This window comes from Mustela putorius, unplaced genomic scaffold (genome assembly GCF_011764305.1).
Source record: "Mustela putorius furo isolate JIRA1106 unplaced genomic scaffold, ASM1176430v1.1 tig00000382_pilon_pilon_pilon, whole genome shotgun sequence".
In the NCBI taxonomy this organism is placed as follows: domain Eukaryota; kingdom Metazoa; phylum Chordata; class Mammalia; order Carnivora; family Mustelidae; genus Mustela; species Mustela putorius.
In genome coordinates, this window is record NW_025421367.1 from 6,017,460 (window position 1) to 6,036,163 (window position 18,704).

General features: G+C 39.1%; 2 pseudogenes; one reads left to right on the forward strand and one right to left on the reverse strand.

Moving 5' to 3' along the window:
* LOC101680478 overlaps window positions 1–18,704 on the reverse strand; it is a 102,359-nt pseudogene that overhangs the window by 17,575 nt on the left and 66,080 nt on the right.
* LOC123391875 lies at window positions 903–1,066 on the forward strand (annotated as a pseudogene).

An 18,704-nucleotide genomic window follows, 5' to 3' on the forward strand; every position in this document is an offset into this window, starting at 1 on the left:
CTTTTGAACTATTATATCCTTGAAGAGTTTCCTTTCATATATCTTTTTTGTCTTCCAAACTTTATCTGCATTCGTCACATTCACCTTTCATTTCCCTCTCAAGAATAAGCACTGACCTCATATTTTTAGTCTCCACAAGGATCTATGACCTAAAGATCCTTTTATCATCACAGCTGTCTTTATTGATGCTTCATTACCATTCCTGTCATATGAGGTTCAGAATCACGCATAAAGCTCCAAGTGGGGTGGATTCCCATCCTTTGAAATGCTTTTATAATGATGTGAACCTGAGTCCCATTAGCTTTCCTGAATATTAAGATGCTATTGCTCTCATTTTGTTTCATCTCAGCCATAAGTCTTATTACTAATATACACTTTAAAAATATTATTCTACCATATATTACTTTGCAAGCCTTGGCCTAATTCTTTTCTCCATTTTTCTAAAATTCTTCTGTGTGGTTTCTTTTTTTTTTTTAAGATTTTATTTATTTAGTGGCACCTGGATGGCTTAGTGGGTTAAAGCCTCTGCCTTCGGCTCAGGTCATGATCCCAGGGTCCTGGGATTGAGCCCCACATTGGGCTCTCTGCTAAGCAGGGAGCCTGCTTCCCCATCTCTCTCTCTCTGCCTGTATCTCTGACTACTTGTAATCTCTGTCAAATAAATAAATAAAATCTTTAAAAAAAAAAAGATTTTATTTATTTATTTGACAGACAGAGACCACAAGTAGGCAGAGAGAGGCAAGCAGAGAGGGAGGGGGAAGCAGGCTCCCTGCTGAGCAGAGAGCCCGATGAGGGGCTCAATCCCAGGACCCTGAGATCGTGACCTGAGCCAAAGGCAGAGGCTTTAACCCACTGAGCCACCCAGGCACCCCACTTCTGTGTGGTTTCTAATATGACATACAAGCTTGGTGCAGTGGCGGTATCATAGCTAATGAGGTTTATCTAAGGTGTGATTACTGTTAATTAAAAACTCTTCCAATATGATGTACAACAGGTGCCATGACAAACACATTCTTTAGTACAAAAATCAATAGAGTAAATGTGTTTTCCTAATTAAATCAATTTACATGAATATTTTATCTCACCAAAATACCACTTAATGGCCTTCTACATGGTATTTGTCACAAAAGGAAAGGAAGCCAGGTGAAAAGAGATGAATGGAAAGAGTAGTATAGAATTAATTATTCCTGCCACTGAAAGAGGAACCGAAGAACGTGTATTACCTATTGTGGACTAGTTGAGTCAGCTGTTTATGAAGAACATATTTTTGTGGAATTTTCTGGAAGTATTTACATGACTTGAAAGTATTTACAAAGCACATAAAAGACAAAACTTTCAACTAAACAATAACCTAAAAACTCAGAGAAACTATACTTTTTTTATCAGCTTTGGTTTTCGCTACTTTGACTGACTCCATTTTGTTTTTTCTTTTATTGTATAATTCTGAGATTGGGTTGTAGAAAAAATGCCCAAGCACCAATTTTTTCAAGTCACCTACAAAATTATTATACAACTGGAATGAGGGGACAGAGCAGCCACGTTTACACTGCAGATAATCTTTTGCCTTATTAGCTTACAACACTCTGCATTTTTTTCTTTCCCTATTTCACATTCCAGGAAAAATGACAATTAGTGAACTCTGAGATATGCCACTTCCTTTTTCCTTCCTCACCAATTTCCCAGAAACTAACATGTTCAAATGTGTCTATCACATCCACATCTTATCTGCAGTGTCCAAAGCAGAGGAAAAAGAAATCCTTTGATACTGTCCCAGAAAATAGAAATAGGCCACCAGTATAGGTAAAATAGGGATAAATCAGCAAATGGTCAAAACAATCCCTCTCCCTCCTTGCTTTCTTATATATATAATTCTCTTTTTTACTTACATTTTCTGCCCCAAACTGTTTACCTAAGAAAGTTCTTCCAGAGATGTACGTCTGTTCAACGGAACCCACATCTACCATTCTGGGAAACTTTGTGCTAGACTCCAGAAGTGAGAATTGGAGGAAGGAGAGCATGTCTAACTCATATTTTTTCCCGCTGCATGTAGCAAAATACTTACCACATAATCTGTACTCAGAAATGTCAAATAAAGAAAATATAATGTGAGCATGCTATACTTTACTTCTGGATTGTGCATACATTTGAGATCTCACTGCCAAACTATAACAAATGATACCAAATATATTATGATTTCTCATTTCTCCCCTCAGAGTTGACTATCATGTTTTATCATTAAGGTTTTGATCACTTGGGAGACAACAAACTCCAGAGAAACACAAGCTGAATTATGCATGGTCTTTTGGTTAAAAAGACTGACTCTGGAGCCAGGCTGTCTGGATTCAAATTCCTCCTCCACCACTTACCAGCTGCTGACATTAGGCAACTTAATTAATGATTCCATGTCTCAGTTAATCAACCTGTTATAACACTACCTACACTTCATCAGGTTGTGGAAGTATTAAATGAGCTAATATTTTAAACCTCTTAAAATAGTGTCTGGCACATGATAAGGATTATATAAATGTTTGTTTTGAAAAAGTTGTCTTCTAGGATACTACCGTCAGTTGGTCAACTAAGAATAATTTACTATTATAGGAAAAAAATGGTGGTCTATATCTCTGAAAATATTCCCTGCTAGATATAATATTTTAATTAATAAAGCCTATCAAGACCTCAGAATAAAACTGATTGCATAATGATGATGTAAGTCATAAAAAATAAACTTTTCTTTTGCATCTTCCTCTCGCGGTTCATATGTCCCCCAAAATTTTAGAGTAATATTCTCTCCCCAAATCTGGAAATCTTTAAAGCACATTGTTTCTCCTTGACAGATGGAGGAGGCTTTGGCCTCTGGCAATACAGAGGACAAGTATCCTGAAAAATCCTTCCAGACAAAACACCAACGTGAGATGGCTTGCAATAAAGAATAAAAACTCTTTAATAAATAGCTAAAAATACGAAAAGTAAGAAGTCCTCAGGGGCCACAGAATGAGGAAGAAGCAGGAGTCTGTGTGATAAATAGGTACTCAAATGACTCCTGCCTACAGGCACGCGCTGGCTCCTGGAAACTAGAGTCTTCCAGCTTAAGGCTACATTGGATGGATCAGACGGAAAACTCGCCACAACACAGCAACACTTACTATAAAGCTAGAATAAGTGTGACTGTTTAGTCATGCTTCAGGTATAGACAACCAGATAAATGGAACAGAAAAGAGTGGCCAGAAATAATACACACATATATGAATATGTGATACATGACAGAGGAATTATTACAAATGAAGGGAAAAGGGGAGTTGTTATAGATTATAAATAGATGATCTAGGGTAATTGAGTATTTTCATCTTTTTTTTTAAGACTTTATTTTAGAGAAAGCAAGCACATGAGCTGCAGGGCAGGTGAGGGGGAGAGAGAGAGAGAGAGAACCTCAAGTAGACTCCCCATTGAGCACGGAGCCCAATGTGGGGCTTGATCTCATGACCCTGAGATCATGAACCAAGCTGAAATCACGATCAGACATTTAACCAACTGAGCCACCCAGGAGCCCCAGGTAACTTCATTTTTAAAAAAGCCCTGCCTCCTGCCACAGAATAATGTCCCTTCAAAGTAAATTAAAGACCTATGAGAAGAGCAAACCATAAAGCTTTCGTAAGAGAATATAGGAAAATACCTTCAAGATTTCAGGGGAGGGAAAGAAGATATTTGATATGTAAAAATTACTAACCATAAGGAAAAAATGATAAATTTAACTACATTAAAATTAACTGTTCATCAGAAGACACCTTAGAGAAGGAAATGAGCAACAAAGTGGAAAACGACATTTGTGACACATATAATAGACAAAGAACTGATACAGAGAAGATATAAAGAACTGTTACCTTTGCACCCCTCCCAGGTTGCCAAAATAGTTGAAGCCAAACAATACCAAGTGTTGGTGAGGATGGAAAGCAAAGAAAATTGTCATGCACCACTGATAGGAGTACAAATGGTAAAGCCATTTTGGAAAACAATTTGTTATTGGCTAGAAAAGTGATGATGTATATACTATAGATGAAGGAAAAGAGGAATCTTTTTTTAAAGATTTATTTATTTGTTAGAGAGAGGGGGAGAGAGCACAAGTGGGAAGGGCAGAGGAAGAGGGACAGAGAGAATCTCACGCAGATTCCCTGCTGAGGGAGAAGCCCAGCACCATTCTTGATCTCTCAACTCTGAGGTCACGACCCTGAGATCATGATGTGAGACGAAACCAAGAATCAGTTGCTCAAACTACTGTGCCACCAAGGCACCCCGGGGAAGTAGAATCTTAAAAAAACTTTTACCTCCTCAGAATGGCATTGAAAGTATAGATTGCTCTAGGCAATATAGACATTTTAACAATGTTTATTCTTCCGATCCAAGAGCATGGAATGGTCTTCCATCTTTTTGTGTCTTCTTCAGTTTCTTTCATGAGTGTTCTGTAGTTCCTCAAGTACAGATCCTTTACCCCTTTGGTTAGGTTTATTCCCAGGTATCTTATGGTTCTTGGTGCTATAGTAAATGGAATTGATTCTCTAATTTCCCTTTCTGTATTTTCATTGTTAGTGTATAAGAAAGCCACTAATTTCTGTACGTTGACTTTGTATCCTGCCACGTTGCTGAATTGCTGTATGAGTTCTAGTAGTTTGGGGGTGGAGTCTTTTGGGTTTTCCATACAAAGAATCTTATCATCTGCGAATAGAGAGAGTTTGACTTCTTCATTGCCAATTTGGGTACCTTTTATTTCTCTTTGTTGTCTGACTGCTGTTGCTAGGACTTCTAATACTATGTTGAACAAGAGTGGTGAAAGTGGGCATCCTCGTCTTGTTCCTGATCTCAACGGGAAGGCTGCAAGCTTTTTCCCATTGAGGATGATATTTTCTGTGGGTCTTTCATAGATAGATTTGATGAGGTTCAGGAATGTTCCCTCTATCCCTATACTTTGAAGCATTTTAATCAGGAACGGATGCTGGATTTTGTCAAATGCTTTTTCTGCATCAATTGAGAGGACCACGTGGTTCTTCTCTCTTCTATCAGAAGAATAAACATTGTTAAAATGTCTGTACTGCCTAGAGAAATCTATACTTTCAATGCCATTCCAATCAAAATTCTACCGGTATTCTTCAAAGAGCTGGAGCAAATAAATAATCCAAAAATTTGTATGGAATCAGAAGAGACCCCGAATCACAAAGGAAATGTTGAAAAACAATAATAAAACTGGGGGCATCACGTTACCTGATTTCAAGCTTTATTACAAAGCTGTGATCACCAAGACAGCATGGTACTGGCACATAGACCAGTGGAACAGAGTAGAGAGCCCAGATATGGACCCTCAACTCTATGGTCAATTAATCTTCGACAAAACAGGAAAAAATATACAGTGGAAAAAAGTCTCTTCAATAAATGGTGCTGGGAAAACTGGACAGCTATATGTAGAAGAATGAAACCCGACCATTCTCTTACACCGTACACAAAGATAAAATCAAAATGGATAAAAGACCTCAATGTGAGACAGGAATCCATTAGATTCCTAGAGGAGAACATAGGCAGTAATCTCTTCGATATCAGCCATAGCAACTTCTTTCAAGATATGTCTCCAAAGGCAAAGGAAACAAAAGTGAAAATAAACTTTTGGAACTTCATCAAAATCAAAAGCTTCTGCACAGCAAAGGAAACAGTCAAGAAAACAAAGAGGCATCCCACGGAATGGGAGAAAATATTTGCAAATGACAGTACAGACAAAAGGATGATATCTAGGATCTATAAAGAACTCCTCAAATTCAACACACACAAAACAGATAATCATATTAAAAAATGGGCAGAAGATATGAACAGACACTTCTCCAATGAAGACATACAAATGGCTATCAGACACATGAAAAAATGTTCATCATCACTAGCCCTCCGGGAGATTCAAATTAAAACGACATTGAGATATCACCTTATACCAGTTAGAATGGCCAAAATTAACAAAACAGGAAACAACATGTGTTGGAGAGGATGTGGAGAAAGGGGAACCCTCTTACACTGTTGGTGGGAATGCAAGTTGGTTCAGCCTCTTTGGAGAACAGTGTGAACATTCCTCAAGAAATTAAAAATAGAACTTCCCTATGACCCTGCAATTGCACTCCTGGGTATTTACCCCAAAGATATAGATGTCGTGAAAAGAAGGGCCATCTGTACTCCAATGTTTATAGCAGCAATGGCCACGGTCGCCAAACTGTGGAAAGAACCAAGATGCCCTTCAATGGACAAATGGATAAGGAAGATGTGGTCCATATACACTATGGAGTATTATGTCTCCATCAGAAAGGACGAATACCCAACTTTTGTAGCAACATGGACAGGACCGGAAGAGATTATGCTGAGTGAAATAAGTCAAGCAGAGAGAGTCAATTATCATATGGTTTCACTTATTTGTGGAGCATAACAAATATCATGGAGGACAAGGAGTGTTAGAGAGGAGAAGGGAGTTGGAGTAAATTGGAAGGGGAGGTGAATCATGAGAGACTATGGACTCTGAAAAACAATCTGAGGGTTTTGAAGGGGCGGGGAGTAGGAGGTTGGGGTACCAGGTGGTGGGTATTATAGAGGGCATGGATTGCATGGAGCACTGGGTGTGGTGAAAAGAATAATGAATACTGTTTTTCTCAAAATAAATAAATCAATTTAATTAAAAAAAAAAAAAACTTTTACCTCCTCAAAAGAAGGTACAAAAGTAGGAAAAAATCATATATAAGGACAAAATAAAAACTGTAAAATAAGGTGGAGGAACTAAACCCAAACATGACATAAACTGCATTAAGTATAAAATTCAAATTTAAATATTTAAATTTACCAATAAAGAAATATTATCCTATTGGATTTATAAAAAGTATTCAGCTACATACTACTTACAAGAACATCTATATGATACAAAGATAATACAAAGATACAAAGTTTATATTAATAAAAATATATAGCAGATAAAAACCACACAAAAATAAGTGTGAAGGCCAAAAGAATGATCAAGATTCACTATAACAATAAAATTTTTCATTTAAAACATTTCCAAATATGTATCCTCCTAAGGACACAGTTTCTTAGGGCAGACAAGCCAGCTAGTCACCAAACATGGGACTGAAGTTAAGCTATATCTCTTATCCTCCCCTTAAGCAAGACTATTTACCTAGATCTCACCAGTGGAATATGAGTGTTCAGTTTCCATATCAAAGGGATGGTCCTATACATACACAATCATTTATTTAGTAATTCACATTTATTCAATGATGATTTTGATTGTTTAGAGATACTGAGCTATTAAGACAAAGTCCCAGGACACCTGGGTGGCTCAGTCACTTAAGCGTCTGCCTTCAGCTCAGGTCACAATCCCAGGACCCTGGGATCGAACCCCATATCAGGCTTCCTACTCATAGGGAGCCTGCTTCTCTCTCTTCTTTTCCCACTGCTCGTGTTCTCTCTCAAGCAAATACATAAAATCTTTAAAAAAAGAGAAAATGGACAAAGTCCCAACTCTCAAAGAGTTTCAAGATTCTGAGGACACAAGTATAGAAAGAAGCTATAATGTATTGGAAATATGTACAAAATACTAAAGAGAAAGGAGTGCTGAGTTTACTGGGGAAGTCAATCATGGCTTCCCATCACAGAGGGACTGACACAAGCTGACTAAGGAAGGCAAGTACCATGGCTAGTCTGAAGAAAAGCAAGGAATTCAACATGACCAGAGCACATGACCGTGTGGGGAAATGATCCAATATAGGGCAGTGGCAAACAGTATGGAAAGGAGAGACTGTTCAGCAATATTGAAGAAGTACATAAAAATGGATGACTTACTGAGCAGTAGGGATAAGGTGACAGGCGGGATCTCTCACAAGCAGACTGCAGTGGCATTACCTGAAAAGGAGATCAGAAAAGTGGTTTATGAAGCAGTTGGGTTTGAATCGGACAAGAATGTTTCAACTGAGGATCATTTATATATATTTGGCAGCCAGGACAATGGCTTACTTAAATTTCCTGGAGATTGTTAAAAGTAAAAAAACACAGCATGAAGGATAGTCTAGTTTTTCCCCAGATGCTTAGTGACCTGGTGTTAAATACCAGGAGAATTTGAGGGTTAGGGTCAGGTGACCAAAATTCCAATTATTTGTAAAATTTCTCCTCAATAAACTAGTCAGCAGTCTGAAGAGGTAAAGCATTTCTAAATCTTTGCTACCAGAGTCTCTGGGACATGTTAATCTTTTCTCATAGAACAATCTGGACCAGGAAAAAAGAAAATGCATTTTCTGTTTTAATTTTTACTTAAGACCCAGTGTAGCAGAAGTGTCTACTCTATGCAGAATATTGAACTGTGCTTGGGCTCCATCCTTTGTGGAACCTTCCAAATCAAGCCTGGGAGATGTCCCGGCCAAGTTCCTCCTCACTTCAGCCCCTCTCATGGCCCATGTTCTTCTCCTCAGAGGAAAGTGCCAGAACCATTTTGCATGGAAAGAAAAAAAGAACTAACCTATCAGGGAGCTCAAACAGCTCTGTCACCTGAGCAAGCTTGAGATATAAAATCTAAATCTGAGGCAGGCCTCAGTTTATCTTTTAATGGTTCTTGTGTCAGAAGAAGGAACTGAAGGAGGCCCTCTGACAGCCTCCAGGAGCAATGAGCCCCCAAAAGAAGGTACGTGGTGAACTTCCTGAGCTCCCTGCTTTCTCACTGTCTCGGAGGTGGTGGGCAAGTCCCTTTCAGAGTCCAGCTGCAGCTTTTGAGTTATGAGCTTTCAGACTTGATTTGACCATTTCTTTTTTCGGACTGGGTCCAGAAATTGGCCTGAGTCACACTAGGTCTGGCTTCCACCTGGACTAGGCCCAGGGTCCGACTGGGAAACTGTACTGAGTCTGAGGTGGGACTAGGTCTCACTTAAGCTGGCAGTGTAAGGCCTCAGGTGAATTTAAAAAAAAAAAAATTAAGGCTGAATAAGCAGGTTACTCTTATCATAGATAATCTTGAATTGCAATGACCACCATGGAGAACTTTTAACCTAGATAAGCTTATCTATTTATGAGGAGTCCTAGAGAAAAGGGAGTCTCAGCCAAGCACTCTCCATAAAGGGTAGAGGGAAAATTACACCCCCCTCCCCAGCTTCTGTTGACCAGCATGAGATCTACTGGAGGACCCCACTTGCTCCAGAGCCTACAGACAGGATCCTGGGAAAACCGGCAAAAGCCAGAAAGAGGTGAGAATTCTTACCCTATTTAGCTCTCCCAGATCTCTGTCTGTAGGGCCTGGTTGAGAGGGGAAAGTAAAATTTTGCATTTTTCCTTTTGCATTTTGTAATTCACAGTGCCAGGCCAAGAAACATTTGTAAGAATTCTGCCTTTGAACTGTGACTTGTAAATTTGCTTTTGGCTACCCATTGGTTGCTGATCCTTACTCTCCCAGGGCCTGCTATTGCCTTCTTATTTGTCTCATGTTGTGTGCGAAGACCTTGGCTTGGCAACCCTCAGGCTGGGGCCCCAAAACATAAATAGAAATGCAGGTTGCACCCCATTTGGCTGGACAGAAATGTGGGCTGTACTCCATTTGCTCCTGTTATCCCACCACCATTGCCTGCTCTCAGGGCAATTGTCTCAGTCTGTCCTTCTTTGGTTATCTCTGGGAGTGGCTCTGGTTCTTCCAAGGGGAGTGTCTTTTGCATCCTCTTTGGGGATGCCTCTTGAGTCCAGGGGGTTTTGTTCCATTGCTGCCAGGAGTATTTACTATTGTTAGTGGAAGCCTGACCAAGACACTTGAAAACATTTTTCTGTTTTAGTTTTTTAGGTGAAGTAACTCTATGGTCAGAAGTTGGCCGGGGCACCTGGGTGGCTCAGTGGGTTAAGCCGCTGCCTTCAGCTCAGGTCATGATCCCAGAGTTCATCCCAGAGTTCTGGGATCGAGCCCCACATCGGGCTCTCTGCTCAGCAGGGAGCCTTCTTCCTCCTCTCTCTCTCTGCCTGCCTCTCTGCCTACATGTAATCTCTCTCTGTCAAATAAATAATAAATAAAATCTTAAAAAAAAAAAAAAGAAGTTGGCCAAATTGGAAGCTGATATTCAGAGCCTAATGGGAATTTATTTTAGACCTTTTCCCCTAAACTAAAATGAAACTGCATACCCAGCGGGAAACATTCTAAAACCTTGTGGAAGGATTTATCAAAACATTCCAAGACACACAACTCTAAATCTAGAACATAGGATCTTTCACTTCTCCATTAATATAAAGAAGCAAACTGAAGATAATATAGTTGGATGGGTGCTGGGTCAGCCTCTGGAGATCCTTCCGGTGGCAATCCAGTTCTTCGAGGAACTAAAAACAACTGTACTTGTCTTAACAAATCTAGTCTTTATAGGAACAGAAATGTGACTCCAGAAACAACTCAAAGCCCACCTGTCCTATTCACCAATCTCAACTCCCCATCAACAGTTCATTTCAAAAGGCCCAAAGATACTGTAAAAACTCTATACTTAGGGAACAAAAATCATCTTGGTGGAACCTGCTTCTTTCTCTGTGCTTTTTGAGATGGAAGTACTCTATTGATTTTCCTAGAAAGCAAGGTAATTCTTATCAGAAGGAGAAAAAAAGAAAAAAGAAAAAGTAAGGTTGTTTTAACAATGAGGGCTGTAAATAGTCTTAAAAATCTCTTACACAGATACTAGTAAAAATCTTTAGCCATCTGTCATCTGAGGGAGTAAACATAACTTATTCCATCTGCCAGAAACACAATTTGAATCCAACTGTTCTTTAAAAAAAAAAAAAAAAAAAAAAAGAGTATTGCATTATTGAAGCTGTCTAATGGCTGAAATTGTAAAATAAAAGCTATATCTGTTTGCATTTGTTTGCATGTTCACATATGTATGTATGTTATAAACACAGTTTTTTTTCAACCTCCAGATTGTATTGCCAAAATTGATTTGTAAAGACCTCTATTTCCTTGGCTTAAATACAAACAGGTATTTATATAAATCAAGTATATTCTCAGAAATATGGAAATTAACCAAAATATTTTCTAATTTCATTTGAGGATAATTTTCAATTTAAAAAAAATTTTAACTTCATTAGTTTAACTAAAACAGGCATGTTATTAACATTAATAATAAATTTTTTCCTACCTAGGTTTACTAAAAGTCAAATAAGCTCATTATCTCTGCTACAGACTTTGTCAACAAGAGAGATTAATTTAAAATAATGGTTAGCTATTAAATGTCTCATAAAATTTTCATGACTAATCTGAACATAATTGTTAAGAACAAGTGAATTAAATAGAAATTAAGATAAAAGCTTATAAATGAACTTTCCAATGATAATTATGTTCTATGGTATACCAACTTAAAAAGTTTCCATAATTTTTTTGGTAACTTGAAACTGTAAAGTCATACTGAGAGAAGTTAAATGATGGATATTTATTGAATATCTAGATCATTTCCAAATAAGATAAAGTACTGAAGCATTAATTATTGAATACAAATTTATATTCCTTGGGTTTCTTATTACAAAGGAACTAAAGATATTTGGGTCAATCCGTTAACATATCTTGTGCTACACTCAGTAATTTGAGAGAGAATATAATTCTAGAAATTATGAAATGTATTTATAAATACACCAATCCAGAGAATGCTAATGTAACAGACCTCCACAATTGCTTATTTTTTAGTTTTCACTAAAAATAAAGGATTCTAAGTGTAAGGAATTATAATTCACATATGTAATTAGAACTACTTAGAAATAAGTGTGAAAGGAAAAAATGTGTATGAAAAGTAGGTAAAGATAGTAAAATGAATGATTGTTTCAGAATGATAAAAAAAAGAAAAACTACAATAAATCTGAATGGATATAAATAGTCATAAAAATTTTGTTGGGAAAAGAATTGTGCGTGTGGTCAAGCTGGCTAAGATTAAAATGGACTTAGTTAAGTTTTAAAATGAGTTTTTAATATCAAAAGTACACTGGTGCAAAATTAGGATTTGGTTTTCTCTCTGTTAGAAAGACAGTTTTTTTTTATTATTATTATTATTGGTCTGCTCTTGATAAGAGATTGTGAAAGGTTTTGTTTTGTTGTTTTATGGGTGCACATTATTGATAAATAAATATTCTAAAAAATTGTATGAAATTCCTAAAAATCTGATATGCCCTGATATAATGTTAACAGTAATATTACAGTTATTATCTTAAAATATTATATATCAAAGAAATAATCAAATTTCCTTGTCAATTCCCTTTTAATGAACTCTTGTTAGATCTTTAACCCTGGGCATTTAAAAATCTTTCATCATTTATAGTTCTTATTTTACTCTGATACTGGTTTTTTTTTTATTAATTTCTTTTCAGCGTAACAGAATTCATTGTTTATGCACCACACTCAGTGCTCCATATGTGTCCTCCATAATACCCACAACCTGGCTCCCCCAACCTCCCACTCCCAGCCCCTTCAAAACTCTCAGATTGTTTTTCAGAGTCTATATAGTCTCTCATGGTTCATCTCCCCTTCCAATTTCCCTTAACTCCCTTTTTTAAGTGACATTCATAGAAAGGACCCTACCAAGGACACCTGACCACTGACAATGCTGCCAAATTACAAAGTGTCAAAAGTCGGGTCAATATTTCACTACTGGGTGGCTCAGTCCATGAAGCGTCTGCCCTCTGCTCAGGTCATGATCCCCAGGGTCCTCAGATCAAGTCCCCCATCTGGCTTCTTGCTCAGCGGAGAGCCTGCTTCTCCCTCTGCCAGCAGCTCCCCCTGCTTGTGCCCTCTCTCTCTATCTCTGTCAAAATAAATAAATACGATCTTAACAAAAATATTTCACTACTGAAGGACGCTCCAATTGACATCTGGTCTTATGCAAATACTGAAGACCTCGAAATCAAACTCACCAGGGAGAGGAACAGCGGACCTCGATGCAGACTTCTTCCTCGCAAGATGTGGAACAAGAACATCTCTTCCTAGTACTCCTGACCACCCTTTTCCCAATTCTTATACAGGAAGATCATTATGATTCTTTTGTCTACCTTTTCCTTGCTCTGGCCTGGGAAGAGAATGCCACTGTTCGCGTATCTTGGGCCATTTGCAAAACGGGATCATCCAACTTCGTCTCGTGATGGTGATCCAGTAGTTCTGCCCATCACAAACTTCTCCCTGATTTCCAATACTTCAATTTCTCCAGAACAAACTCAGACCCTTCTCTACCATGTCCAGCTCCCTAACCCCGTGGGTCCATTTTCTTATCTGTAGTTAACAATCCCAAACCTGAGAAACTTGGCATCCAGGATCTATACAATGAAAGGGACACAAGGCAAGGGTGGTCTACAGCCCCTTATATTTTACAGGCCTCCACCGCCATTTCCTTTTCAGTAGTGAACCACAGATCCAAATGGGAATGGCCAGGAGACATTTATGATCAAAATCACCCCCTTTTTTTTTTCCAGAACTGTACTGCCTGGATAGAGTAAGTGCAAATTGAAGCTAAATGATCAGGAACTCAAAGATGTTGCAGAATCTGCTGCCCAACAAAAATCCCCACACTCTGGCCAAAGTTTTTCATGATAATAGGATAGCCCTTAATTGTCTCTTAGCTAAGCAAGGAGATGTCTGCTGTGACCAAGAGCATTTGCTGCACTTAGATGAACATTTCTGGGGAAGTTGATACCCAGCTCCGTAAGATCACTGACCAAGCCAGTTGGCTTATAAAAGTGACTCCTTCAAAAAGGTTTTTCTTTGATTTATCTGAGTCTGAATGGTTTGGGTCCTGGGGACCATGGCTGTAAAGTGCACTCCACACACTAGGAATGATCCTGCCCATAATAAACATAGTGGTCTCCCTGGTGCACTGTATTCTCTCAAAAGACTCAAATGAACGCTCACAGCTGCTAACCACCAAACACATGACCTCCCCAAGAATAGAATATCATAAAAGGAACAAAGAGAATGACCAACTTAAAGAATGTGAACCCAACAGTGTGACCTGGCAGTGACACAGATTTAGCAGAAAGCACAAGAACTCCAGAGTGGTAGCTGAGAATCGAGCTAAGACCTTAGGTTTTTGTTTTGTTTTGTTTTGTTTTGTTTTTTAAAAGATTTTTATTTGTTTATTTGACAGACAAAGATCACAAGTAGGTAGAGAGTCAGGCAGAGAGAGAGAGAGGAGGAAGCAGGCTCCCCCCTGAGCAGAGAGCCCAATGTGGGGCTCGATCCCAGGACCCCGAGATCATGACCCGAGCTGAAGGCAGAGGCTTTAACCCACTGAGCCACCCAGGTGCCCCAGACCTTAGGTTTTTATCAAGTCTCAGACTGAGTCCAGTCAAAGGTATGGAATTATTTAAAAAAAAAAAAAAGCCCCAAAATAGAATTATGTTAAGCCCCACATCACCATACTAAGACTTAATTACAGTTTTGGCTCTTCCAGAAATGGCATTTTAAACCGGTCCATCAGGAGACCCCTGATGAGCACCAGGCAGGTTATCTGCCAGACAGATCCTTGCCATTCCCTAAAGGAAAGGAACCTTGCAATAATCAACCTGGTTTTCATCGAGTATAACCTGCTGCTGCCTTCTGCCTACAAGTCTTACACTTTGTAAAGCTCCTCGGAGTTTCTCTCTATTGGCTATATTGTATGCTGTCTGATATGAATCAATTTTTGCTCAAATAAGCACTTAAAAACTTTAACATGCCTCAGTTCATCTCTTAACTGAAACACATACACCACCACCACCTTGAGCCGCCTGGAGCTTTAAATTTGTAGTGACTTCATTCTTCTACTTAGGTCCGCAGCTCTTCATGGGAAGCACCTGCCACGCAGCCCCATAGCAAGGGATGGTAATAGTCTCCCCATTGTTAATAGTCCCAAGGGGGTTCCCTACCCCCCCCCACCCCCACCAGTGAATGTTCTCTCCACCTTCCCCACTACATATACCTTGTGTTTCCTGCTCAGATCTTGAGCAATAGAACCTGTGTGAAAATGCACTTCACCAAAAAGAATGAAACAAAGCTGAACTAGGTCTCTGTTCATGAAAGGGCATGGTTCATTTTCTTGACCAGCCAATGTATAGAAAGAACTCAAGCTTCTGTCTCCAAGAGGATGAGACACAGAATAGGCATGTTTTGATGAATGCATAAGTAAAATGAGTTTGCTGAGTGCTCACGGTGGTGAACCTGAAGCAGCTGGGGATAGCAAGAAGAGCAGCAGCTGGGAGAAGGGACTTCCCAAAAGCAAATGGGAAAGTAGGGAACCATTTATTTTGACTCCCGCAGAATACCAAAGACAGGAATTAATTCATCACTCTGCAGTTTTGCCTGGGGCTAAATTTATTTATCCCTTAACACTTCTTAACTTTTTAAAAAGATTTATTTATTTATTTATTTATTTATTTGAGAGAGAGCACTGGGACTCAGGGCAGAAAGAGAAGCAGTCTCCCTGTGCTGAATAGGGACCCCAAGTCGGGTGTTTGATCCCAGAACCCTAAGATCATGCCCTAAGCTGAAGGCAGACACTTAACCTACTGAGACACCCAGATGCCCCTCCACTGATTTTTTAACTCAGTATCCAATGATTTCAATTAATAAAAATTATTGTTTTTTTAATTAACATATAGAGTATTATTTGCCCCAGGGGTACAGGTCTGTGAATCACCAGGTTTACACACTTCCCAGCGCTCACCATAGCACATACCCTCCCCAATGTCCATAACCCGATCACTCCATCCCTACTCCCCAACCCCCCAGCAACCTTCAGTTTGTTTTGTGGGATTAAGAGACTCTTATGGTTTGTCTCCCTCCCAATCCCATCTTCTTTCATTTTTTCCCTCCCTACCCCCTATGACCCCCCGCCCTGCCTCTCAAATTCATCATATTAGAGAGATCATTTAATAGTCTTTCTCTGACTGACTTAAAAGTATTGCTCTTTTTAAACTACTTTATTTTTTTCTTAAACTAAGAGCTTAATGTTTTATTATATGTATTTCCTAAGTAAAGATCAAAATTCACTTTCTCCCCAGTGACTGTTTCCCAGATTAATATACCTACATAGAAAAGTAAGCTAGGGTATAGGTATAGATCAGCTATTACACATTCTATCTGATAAACTATTTTCAACTTGCATCTCATGCCACCTAGTGTTATAATTTGGTTTTACAACTTGACACTACTAAGGATTAGGATTTCACATCTGAAAAACACAACTTCAAATTTTTGGATTCCTATTTAACGATTCTAAGGAAATTTCTCATACTATCCATCAAAAGTCTTCCACAGAGTGGTACTGGATAAATATCTGCATTTTGTTTCTGTTTTGTTTTGTTTTAAGAATTAAAGCTTATTAGGGGTGCCTGGGTGGCTCAGTCGTCGTGCATCTGCCTTCAGCTCAGGTCAATCCTTCAGCTGCCTTCAGTTCAATTCCAGGGTCCTGGGATTGAGCCCCTCCTCAGGCTATCTACTCAGCCAGAAGCGTGTTTCTCCCTCTTCCACTCTCCCTGCTTGTATTCCCTCTCTCTCTCTCTCTCTCTGTGTCAAATAAGTAAATAAATAAATATCTTTTTAAAAAGGAATTAAAGCTAATTAAAAGTAAATGAAAAATAAAAACATTTGTGGAGCTCATGGGTCACTCAGTCAGTTAACCTTTTGCCTTAGGCTCAGGTCATGATCCTAGGGTCCTGGGACTGAGTCTCACATTGGGCTCCCTGCTCAGCAGGGAGTCTGCTTCTCCCTCTGCTCCCTACTCATGCTCTCTCTCTCTCGCTCTCTGTCTCTCTCTGTCCCTCAAATAAAATATCTTTTTTAAAACTTCCATTAAATTTAAAAAATTTTTTTCATTAATAAAGCACAAACTTTTGTCCTAGGACTCTATCTACCTCCTTTCTTCCCTTAGTGCAAGACCAAGAGCCATTCAAGTAAACTGAAAGCAAACTTGTTTGAAATAATTATGACAAATGTCTCTGAGCTGCCTCTACCACAATTTTCTTGTTACAGTGAAGAATTCTCCAGGTCTCCTGACAAACTATTATCAGCCCCCCTTTCATTTAATAAATTACTAAAAAGGTCTAAATCTGATTCTTTGATTGAGAGCAGAAGCGCACTTTTTCTTTTTCTATGTACAACAACAATTTTTGAAATTTAACAAATTCTTATTTTGTGCAAGGTACTGTTCTAGTTAATGAATTCAGATGGAAAAACAGACACAATTTCTGCTTTAAGTTATTAATTATATTCTTGAATACTCTTAGAATTATAGACTGGTGGGGCGGGCTCAACCACCACCATCTGCCTTTGGCTCACGTCATGATCCTGCGATCCAGGGATCCAGCCCTACATAGGGTTCCCTGCTGGGCTGGAAGCCTGCTTCTCCCCTCACACTACCCCTGTTTGCGTTCCCTCTCTTTCTGTCTCTCTCTCCGTCAAACAGATAAATAATATCCTTACAAAAAGAAGAAAAAAAGACTTGTATAGTTGGAAGATATCTTAGAGATAAGTTCATCCAACCGAGTTGTTTCATTTGTAGTTCATTATTTAACAAACAGGAAGACATACGCACAACTGGTGAAAATAGAAATGCACAAAAGCCTATCTCTGAGTAGTCACAATGCTTTGAGTTTATAACAAAATTATATTTTTAACCATATCTGGTCCTTATTATACAAGAATAAACCCTGAATGTGGACTCCAAGCCACAGACTGCCAATTCCCATCCCTGCCTTACACTGGTCCCATCTGTATTGGACTCCTGCCGGCCACCAGCCTAGGCTCTTCCCTGTGAATCTATATACTTTCCTAATCTGTCCCCAGCACTAGGTATTATGCCTGAGTAGGGCCCTAATGTCCCCGTGATTCCTGCTAGTCCTCCCATAGTTGTGGGGTCAGATTCTGCTTCCTATGACTTAAGGGGATCTCCTGATGAGCCAAGAAGAATTCCTGCAACTCTTGAGTTTGAATGATACTGACCTACTCAGCTTGTGAATCCATTTACCAGATCCTGATACTGATACTTCACAAACCACACTGTTTCTTGAGTTTTCCCCATCAAGACCAGCCGTTGCACTTAGAGCAATAACTTCGATTCCATTTAATTTTCCATTGGCTTTTCAGTGTAATTTAGCTCAATCATATTATGAGATTTGCAAGGCATCGGCATAGAGGTGATAACAGAAGTTAAAACAGTGAACACCATAGCCCAGGGATACAATGTAAAGAAACAGGAAGAGAAAATGCTCAGTATCTCTTTGGGAGCCAGCCCATCCTTCTCCCATTCTCAGGCCATGTGCTTCAGAAAGGGATAACGTCCAAAATCCCAATTCCGGGAGTGGGTATGTGAGCCAGGCCCAGTGATTCGAAGTCCTCCCTTCCCTTGGCGGTAGTGATTGATTCAAGGATGATGACAGAACCCAGGCAAGCCAGTAAAGTATACCTCACACATCTACAAAGCTATCAGAAGAGGGGCATTCTTTTTTCCCCAGGACAAAATGATAACGTAAGCCTAAAATTGTGAGTGGTCAACTTTGCGTCTACATGGGACCTCCCCTATGGAGGAATATACGGCTGACAGAGTCTACTGAAAAGATTAACGGCTATGAATCAGGCCCACTGTTATGTTCTTGTTACTGCTTATATTGGTATGAGTTGGGTTTGGGTTCCTAGGAACTGAGTACAGAAGCTCAATTAGTACCCATTTTGTTGCTGTTGTTGT